Here is a 9,382-nt window from a genome sequence, read left to right on the forward strand (position 1 = left end):
CGAAGGGTTGAGATAACGACAGATCTGACCAGAGTGTGTTAAACCAAAATTGGTATAAGTATTAGACCTGCTTAATAGTTGCTAGTCACAATGTTGATTGCTTTGATCTTGCTTTGATCTCATGTCTACTGTGCCTGTTTTCCAAATTGAGTTATATAGCACATTACTTACTGTTTGTGTTCCCTGTTGTGCTGTTTATCCTTTCCAGGGGGCTGGTTTAAGATCATTATTTTACTGTGCAGTATAACACTGGCTTATGATATGATAAAATTGCTGGCCATGAGACTAACCTGGTATTTGCACTGTCGTCAATTCCATACTTTGGAAACCATATCTCGGAAGCTATTAACAATTACACCTATTACTTTTTTTCTTCAGGGAGCCAATCTGTGGAGGGGACAGGGGGAGATATTTTTTCCTACTTCTTTACTCTCCCTTTTTCCTTCACCCCCCTCTTCTCCTCCGAGCTAGTTACGATAGCTCTTCAAGATGTTGAATATCCTTGGGATGTTCAGACCAGCATGTTGTTATTATTATGTCTCCTGAATGTGTTTCAGATTTTGTTTAAGGTTAAACAACTACTTAGGAATCTCATCCGGAGATCTGTCCTGAGGCGGGATAGTTGCGAGTGGCAGGGAGTGTGGGAGGATATGGGCAGGCATCTGTGCTGGGTCTGTCTGGGATGGAGTCACCTTTCCCTGCAGCAGCCCACACAGTGCTGTGCTCTGCACTCGTAGCTGGAACAGCACTGGTATCACTCCAGTGTTGTGTCTATTGCCGCATAGTACTGGCACAGCATCAGGACTCCCTCCAAGCCCCCAAGAGCCAGCAGGCTGGGGGTGGGCAAGTGATGGGGAGGGGACATCGCCAGGGCAGCTGACCTAAACCAACCAAAGGGATATTCCATAACACCTGATGTCACACTCAGCAATAAAAAGGGGGGCTCTCGTGGGCGAGGGGGCTGTCCTCCCGAACAACGCTACGCATTTTGAGGCCCTGCTTCCCCGGACGTGGCCGAGCATTGATCATTGATGGGAAGTAGAGAATAACTTTTTTTTTCCCCCTTTTCTCTCTGTGCTTCCGCGTGGCCTTTTTTTTTTTTTCCCTCCCCATTCCCTTTCCCTTTAATTAAATCATTCTCATCTCAAACTTCGAGCTCTTTGTGTTGTATTTTCTCCCCCTTCCTCTTTGAGGAGGGGGGAGTGAGAGAGCGGTTGTGGTGGAGCTCGGCCACCCACCCGAGTAAAACCACCACAGCATCTAGAGCAGTGTGAACCTCCAGTGCTTTGGAAATTCACCCCTTAAAAAAAAAAAAAAACCCTGCTTGAAAAAGGGGTGTCATCACTCTGGCAATTCCAAAGAGACACAAATCACTGCAGCATGCTGGGGTCTGGCCTATGCCTATCAAGCTGCAATCGATGCTACTATCAACCTAGTGACAGACCCTGCAGCCACTCCAACCTCTACAATGGACCCTGCGTCCGCTCCAGCCCCTGTGGCCACTCCAAGACATGTGACGGACCCAGCGGTCGTTACAACCCCTGTGGCAGGCCCTGTGGCTGGGGCAGAGAAACAAACTGTAGCAGTGCAAGTTGCCCCTGTAGCCAAGGTGAAAATATGATTTAGAGAGTCAGATCATTTAGAACGCAGAGAAACTCCTGCTAAGACTAAGCATGAAGAAGATGAGGCCGGGCCATCAGAGGAACAGGAAGATGAAGATGAGGATGTCACAAAAACAACAGTAACTACCCGAACCCTATACCAGCATCAGCTACGAGATGTGCGAAAAGATTTTGGTCGCTGTATAGGTGAGCAGCTTGTCACCTGGCTGCTCTGGTGCTGGGACACCGGAGCCAATTATGTGGAATTAGAGGGCAGGGAAGCCAGGCGGCTGGGATCCCTTGCTAGAGACGCATGCATTGACAAAGCAATTGGAGATGGAGCACGATCTCACAGCCTCTGGAGGCGTCTCCTGTCAGCTGTGAAGGAAAGGTATCCCTTCAAGGAAGAACTTGTATGTCTACCAGGCAAGTGGACCACTATGGAGAAGGGAATCCAGTACCTGAGGGAATTAGCCGTACGGGAGGTGATTTATAGGGATTTAGACAACGAACAAATATCCACAGATCCAGATGAAGTCCAGTGTACACGACCCATGTGGCGGAAGTTTGTACAGAGTGCACCATCATCATATGCCAGCTCATTGGCAGTAATGGCCTGGAAAGAGGATGAGGAACCCACAGTGGATGCATTGGCTAAACAACTCTGGCAGTATGAAGAAAGTCTCTCCTCTTCCCTACAGGCCTGTGTCTCGGCTGTGGAGAAACTTTCTGCAGAGGTCCACCAACTTAAAGAGAGTTTATTTTCCTCCCCACCTGTACAAACCAGTGTCTCAGCTATCAGGGGTAAGCGTCCTTCCGTGCAAGGAAGACGATATAGTGTGTTAAACCACAACATGCCTACAGCTGTACTTTGATGTTTTTCAAGTTCCCTGAGCAGTTCCAGCGTTTATGGGATTTAGCTGTATTGCTTGGGTCCCCCCTACATGAACTTCATCAGCCTGATCCATGCTCCTAGAACTGTGATTTTGCACAAGTCTGATGGGCAGGGGATGCAGGGCTTGTTTTCTTCCTGCACTAGTGCAAATGGCTTTGAGGAGCTGGAACATGGTGTGATGTGCTGTCAGTGGTACTTTTTGTTCCTGGTGGGTAGAATGTATTGCACAAAGTGTAAACTTACTGAATTTAGACTTGAGGTTAGCAACAGTCGGTGGGGTGAGGTGATTGCCTCTTCCTGTGCTGGTGTGCAGGAGATAGCATTTGTGTCCTGTGGGTTGAAACTGAACCCTGGTCTCCAGCTTTATTGCTACCTCAGCTCACTGCACGTTTGGTAACTGTGTTGTTGTTTATCCCGGCCAGGAGCTAAGCACCACACAGCCGTTTGCTCACCCTCCCCCCTCCCTCTCTGGGATGGGGGAGAGAATCAGGAAAGTGAAGCCTGTGGGCTGAGATAGGGACAGTTTATTAGGACAGGAAAATATTATTAATAATGATAATAGTACTACTAATAATAATGTGTATGAAACAAGTGATGCACAATGCAATTGCTCACCACCCGCTGACCAATGCCCAGCCTATCCCTGAGCAGCCGGCCCCCCCACCCCGGCCAGCCACCCCTATATATTGTTTAGCATGACATCAGATGGTATGGAATACCCCTTTGGCCAGTTTGGGTCAGCTGTCCTGGGTCTGTCCCCTCCCAGCTCCTGCTGCACCCCCAGCCTGCTCGCTGGCAGGACAGAGCGAGAAGCCGAAAAGTCCTTGGCCTGGTGTAAACACTGCTCTGCAACAATTAAAACATCAGCATGTTATCAGCGCTCTTCTCATCCTAATCCAAAACATAGCACCTTACCAGCTACTATGAGGAAAATTAACTTTATCCTAGCTGAAACCAGGACACTATGGATTATGATAGTCATAAAAGGTACTGGTTACTGACTGTTGGTGGATGTTCTGTGGGCATTTGCTGTGGATGCTATGAAAGGAATCCAGCTGTGCAAGGCTGGGTGGATTCTGTTGCTCAGAGTCCCAGCTTTATATATGTACAAGATGAAAATAAGTTTATCCTCAAAAAGAAGGAGATAGCTTGACTTGCAGTGCTGAGAAAATAATTTCTACCTAAAGCTTCAACATATTTGATCTCATATATCTGAGATATCAGATGCTGTTTTCTTCATAGTTCCTTTTGGAAATAGAAGTGTATTTTGCATTTGAGATGATGTCACATTGTAAGAGGGTGATTAAGCTTCTGATACACAAAGAAGTGAGTGAGACCTGTTGACACAGCAACATGAGCTCCCCACGTACCCCACTTCTAGTACTAAATGGTGGCTTTGGGTACCTGGGACCTGAGAGAATACTCACCTCTGTGATGAGTATCACAGATCGCCTCGCCGAGGCGATCGGCTCCGGGGCAGATGTGTTCTGCAGCGGAGCGGGGGATCGAGGTGGGCAGGTCTTTTTTTCCAGCATCGAGGCCACTCGAGGCAGCCGAGGGAGCAGCCATGACCTGGCAGCCCCCGCGAGGGAGGCGGACGAGGCGTAGGCGGAGCCAGCAGCGCCCCCTCCCCAGCCGTACAAAGGCAGGCCCTAGGGAGCGAGAGTGACCAGGGCGCGCCACGTCAGTCAGGGCGTGGCGCAGCAGTTCGCGGGCAGGGCGCGCTCAGACAGGACAGAGCATCCCGCCCCACTCAGGAGAACAGCTCGTCTACCGGCTGTCTACCTATGGCTAAACTGCCATGGTCTCCACTAGGCAGAAAGCTCTTTCTAGAAAGTCTGTGGCGACCCAGACTGACTGCCCGCTCAAAAATGCGGCAGTTCAGGTCTCTGGGTGCAGGGAGTGCCTGGGCCTGTTGCTGCCATCTGAGGGAGGCAGAGGCACCATGTGTGTGAGGTGTGAGCAGGTGGATGACCTGGTCAGCCTGGTGGCAGAGCTCAGGGAGGAGGTGGAGAGGTTAAGGGCTATCAGGGAGTGTGATAGACTGGTGGAGCAACTCCCTGCCAGGCCAGAAGGAAAGGCACCAGGGTGAGACACCCTAAATACCAGCCCTGAGGCTTAGGCAGGCAGCAGAGGCTCCACAAGAAACACATCACCCCCTACCGCCTTGTGAGCAGGTAATAGGAGGGGACCAGCAGGCAGAGTTCCTGGTACAGTGAACCCCCTCTCCTCTCCTCCCCCTAGCAACGATGCTGATGAATGGGGGACAGGGGGCAATGGCAAAAGGTCCCTGCTCACCATTACAAGCGTAGCAGGTGCTCCTGTCTGGTGATTCCCCTACCTCCCTAGCTGCCCCTGCAGAACAGGTACACTGCTCTGCGAGGACAACTGGACAATGGCGAGGGTGATGGTTCTTCCTACTTGGAGGTGTCACCAAAGTCTAATCAGGCTACCCACTGCATTAAAACCTCCTCAGTAAAGAGTAAAAGACGGGTCATTGTCATTGGTGACTCACCGCTGAAGGGAGCAGAAGGCCCGATATGCAGACCAGACCCGCTACACAGGGAGGTCTGCTGCCGCCCGGGTTAAAGATGTAAGGAAGAAACTTCCTTCGCTAGTACGGCCCTCGGACTATTATCCTCTTTTGTTGTTTCAAGTAGGCAATGATGAAATAGGAAGAACTCCTCTAAGGACTATGAAGAAGGACTTCAGAGCCTTGGGGAGACTGGTCAAGGGTTCGGGAGCACAAGTCGTGTTTTCCTCTATCCCTCCAGTTATAGGAAATAATGAGGTACTGGACATGATGAGCCAGCGGGTTAATAACTGGCTCCGAGACTGGTTTCACTGGCAGGGTTTTGGTTTTTTTTGACCTTGGGTCGATTTACATGAGACCAGGCCTGCTGACGACAGACAGGAATAGCTTTTTCCTCCAGCAGAAAAGGGTTTTAGGATGGGAGTTGGCAGGGTTCATTGATAGAGCTTTAAACTAGGTATGAAGGGGGGTGTGGGTGGAACCGGGGACACTAGAAAGGAGCCTGAATGTGACATGCCAGTTCTTCTGGGTGAGGAATGTGCTAGCAAGACCTCGCAGTCTTGTGTCTTGGTGAAGGATGAGGATGACAGAACATTTTGCAGGAAGGACACAAGGGTTGGTGAGAGGTTGGTAACTATGGAAACACCTGAGTGTGGTCAGGAGGGTATTAGGGTTTCTCCCTCCCAAAAGGTGGCCTAGCTGAGGTGCATTTACACTAATGCATGCAGTATGGGCAACAAACAGGAAGAGCTGGAAGCCACCATACTAGTAGGAAACTATGATGTAGTTGCCATCATGGAAACCTGGTGGGGTGATTCCCATGACTGGAGTGTGGCCGTTGATGGCTACAAACTGTTCAGAAGGGATAGGCGAGGAAGGAGGGGAGGTGGAGTTGCCCTCTGTGTTAGGAAGTGGATAGATTGTGAAGAGCTGTGCCTGAGAAACAGCCATGACCAGGTCGAGAGCCTGTGGGTGAAAATCAAGGATCGGTCCAGTAAAGGACATCTAGTGGTTGGAGTCTGCTACAGGCCACCTGATCAGGGGAAGTCTGTTGACGAGGCCTTCTTGCTTCAGCTGCAAGAACTGTCACACTCACAAGCTCTTGTCCTGATGGGGGATTTCAACCACCTGGGTATCTGCTGGGGGTAGCGGCACTGCAGGTTCCAGGCAATCCAGGAGATTCCTGGAGTCTGTTGAGGATAACTTCCTGGTCCAGGTAATAGACGGACCGACCTGACGTGAAGCCTTACTAGACCAGGTGCTCACCAACGTGGAAGAGAGCATTAGAGAGGTTAAGATTGGAGGCTGCCTGGGCTGTAGCGACCATGCCCTGGTGGAGTTTGTGATCTTGAGGAATATGGGTCTGGCAAAAAGCAGAGTCAGGACCCTGAACTTGAGGAGAGCAAACTTCCGGCTGCTCAAGGAATTACTGGCTGGGATCCCCCGGGAAACTGTCCTTGAGGGCATAGGAATGGAACAGAGCTGGCAGATCTTTCAGGACACCCTTCTGAGAGCGCAAGAGCTCTCCATCCCCCAGCAGAAGAAATCGAGCAGAGGAGACGGGCGACCGGCATGGCTGAGCAAGGACCTGCAGCTTAAACTGAGGGAAAAGAGGGAAATGTACAGGAAGTGGAAGCAGGGTTGTGTAGCCTGGGAGGAATACAGGGGTGTCGTCCGGATGTGTAGAGACAGGATCAGGAAAGCCAAGGCACAGATGGAGCTGAACTTGGCAAGGGATGTGAAGAATAACAAGAAGGGGTTCTACAGATAAATAGGCAGGAGGAGACAGGCCAAGGAGAGTGTTCCCCCTCTGATAAATGAGACAGGAGAACTGGCTTCCTCAGACATGGAAAAAGCTGAGGTACTCAATAAGTGCTTTGTCTCAGTCTTCACTGGTGGTCAAGTTTCCTATGTCTGTCAGGACCCTGAACCTCGAGGAGAGGGTGAGAGGAGCAGATTCCGTCCCACTGTGACAGTGGAACAAGTCCGGGACCACATAAGGAAATTGGATATGTGCAAGTCCGTGGGATCAGATGGTATACATCCCATACCATCAGATGGCTGATGTGGTTGCTGAGCCGCTCTCCATCATATTTGAAAAATCATGGCTGTCGGGTGAAGTCCCCGGTGACTGGAAAAAGGGAAACATTACTCTCATTTTTAAGAAAGGGAGAAAGGAAGACCCGGGGAACTACAGGCCAGTGAGCCTCACCTCTGTGTCTGGGAAAATCATGGAGCAGATCCTCCTGGAAGACATGTTAAGGCATGCACGAGATAAAGAGGTGATCCGAGACAGCCAGCACAGCTTCACCAAAGGCAGATCTTGCCTAACCAATCTGGTGGCCTTCTATGATGGAGTGATGGCATCGGTGGACAAAGGAAGGGTGATGGATATCATCTACCTGGACTTGAGCAAAGCCTTTGATATGGTCCCTCACCACAATCTTCTCTCTGAATTGGAGAGGTATGGATTTGAAGGATGGACTGTTAGGTGAATAAAGAATTGGTTAGCTGGTTGCAGCCAAAGGGTTGTGGTCAACGGTTCTATGTCTGGGTGGAGGCCGGTCACAAGCGGTGTCCCTCAGGGGTCGGTCTTGGGACCGGTGCTCTTCAACATCTTTATCAATGACATAGGCGACGGAATCGAGTGCACCCTCAGCAAGTTTGCAGATGACACCAAGCTGAGCGGTGCAGTCGATACAATAGAGGGAAGGGATGCCATCCAGAGGGACCTGGACAGGCTGGAGAGGTGTGCCCATGTGAACCTAATGAGGTTCAAGAAGGCCAAGTGCAAGGTGTTGCACTTGGGCTGGGGCAATCCCAAGTATTTATATAGACTGGGCGAAGAATTACTTGAGAGCAGTCCTGCGGAGAAGGACTTGGGGGTCCTGATGGATGAGAAGCTGGACATGAGCTGGCAGTGCGCGCTTGCAGCCCGGAAGGCCAACTGTGTCCTGGGCTGCATCAAAAAAGGGGTGGCCAGCAGGGAGAGGGAGGTGATTGTCCCCCTCTACTCTGCTCTTGTGAGACCCCACCTGGAATGCTGCGTGCAGGCCTGGGGCCCCCAGCACAAGAAGGATGTAGAGCTCTTGGAACAGTCCAGAGGAGGGCCCCTAAGATGATCAGAGGGCTGGAGCACCTCTCCCATGCAGAAAGGTTGAGGGAACTGGGCTTGTTTAGCTTGGAGAAGAGAAGGCTCTGGGGACACCTCATTGCGGCCTTCCAGTACTTGAAGGGAGCATATAAACAGGAGGGGGAACACCTGTTTACATGTGTTGGTAGTGATAGGACAAGGGGAATGGTTTTAAACTAAGACAGGGGAGATTTAGGTTAGAAATTAGGAGGAAGTTTTTCACTCAGAGGGTGGTGAGGCACTGGAACAAGTTGCCCAGGGAGGTTGTGGATGCCCCATCCCTGGAGGCATACAAGGCCAGGCTGGATGCGGCTCTGGGCAGCCTGCTTCAGTGGTTGGCAACCCTGCCCAGAGCAGGGGGGTTGAGACTAGATGATCTTTAAGGTCCTTTTCAACCCAGGCCATTCTATGAAGTCATGGCTATTTACAGACTCCTAAGTAGAAAATAGAGTGACACAAGAGGCAAAATTAAGCTTCACACCCCCCCCCCCCCTTTTGAAGCCTCCCAACTCCTGTTAAGTTGCTTTTTTGAGATCTTGCTTGGCTTGTTCTATTTATGGTCTTGTCTGGATCTTTCATGAGAAAACCAAATCTGATGTTTCTCAACAAAAGTACAAACAGCTGGGGATACGTTATATTTATCCTTTGTTTGTAATGGCACCTCTCATTCTAAGCAATGTAGAACAAATAGGGTGTCTGAGAAGACCAGCTGTCGACAGGGCTAGCATTTAGGTGTGCTGTGTTTCAGAGGGGAATATATGGGAGAAATAAAAATATCCATAACTGCTGCATATCCCAGCGTAGGAGAAAATATTGGTGTTATCTTTCATGTGATAATTGCATCTATATGATTCTAAGGTGGCTCAGGGTTCATAAGCATCTGATCTACCATTGGAGTGGAGCCACCTTTTAACTGTGTGCTTGGAGATGCTTTTTTTTTTAATCCTCTTCGTGATTCATTCTGCTTTTCCAGTTGAAGTGATTTCATGACTGACTTCATGGTGGTTTAGGATGCGCTGGAACAGAAGGAGATGCAGGAAGCTAGTTTGGTTCTGTTTGGCAACTTTCACTCTTTTTTTGGATATAAAAAGATGTTGGAACTTTTAGTAGTGCTTATAGTATTGCCCTAAGCTGTGAATCAAGTGATTTAAAGCTTTTTTTTCTGAAACCCACCTTTGAAATAGCATTTGTTGGTGTCTGGTCCCATTGTTTCTGTGCTG

The 9,382-nt window shown here is 49.9% G+C and overlaps 1 protein-coding gene across 5 annotated transcripts in view; it reads left to right on the forward strand.

Moving 5' to 3' along the window:
• LOC308184831 (bis(5'-nucleosyl)-tetraphosphatase [asymmetrical]-like) overlaps positions 1–9,382 on the forward strand; it is a 118,966-nt gene that overhangs the window by 107,323 nt on the left and 2,261 nt on the right. The gene's annotated exons all lie outside the window — the stretch shown is intronic.

Source organism: Anser brachyrhynchus, assembly GCF_964034855.1.
Source record: "Anser brachyrhynchus genome assembly, chromosome: W".
Lineage (NCBI taxonomy): Eukaryota > Metazoa > Chordata > Aves > Anseriformes > Anatidae > Anser > Anser brachyrhynchus.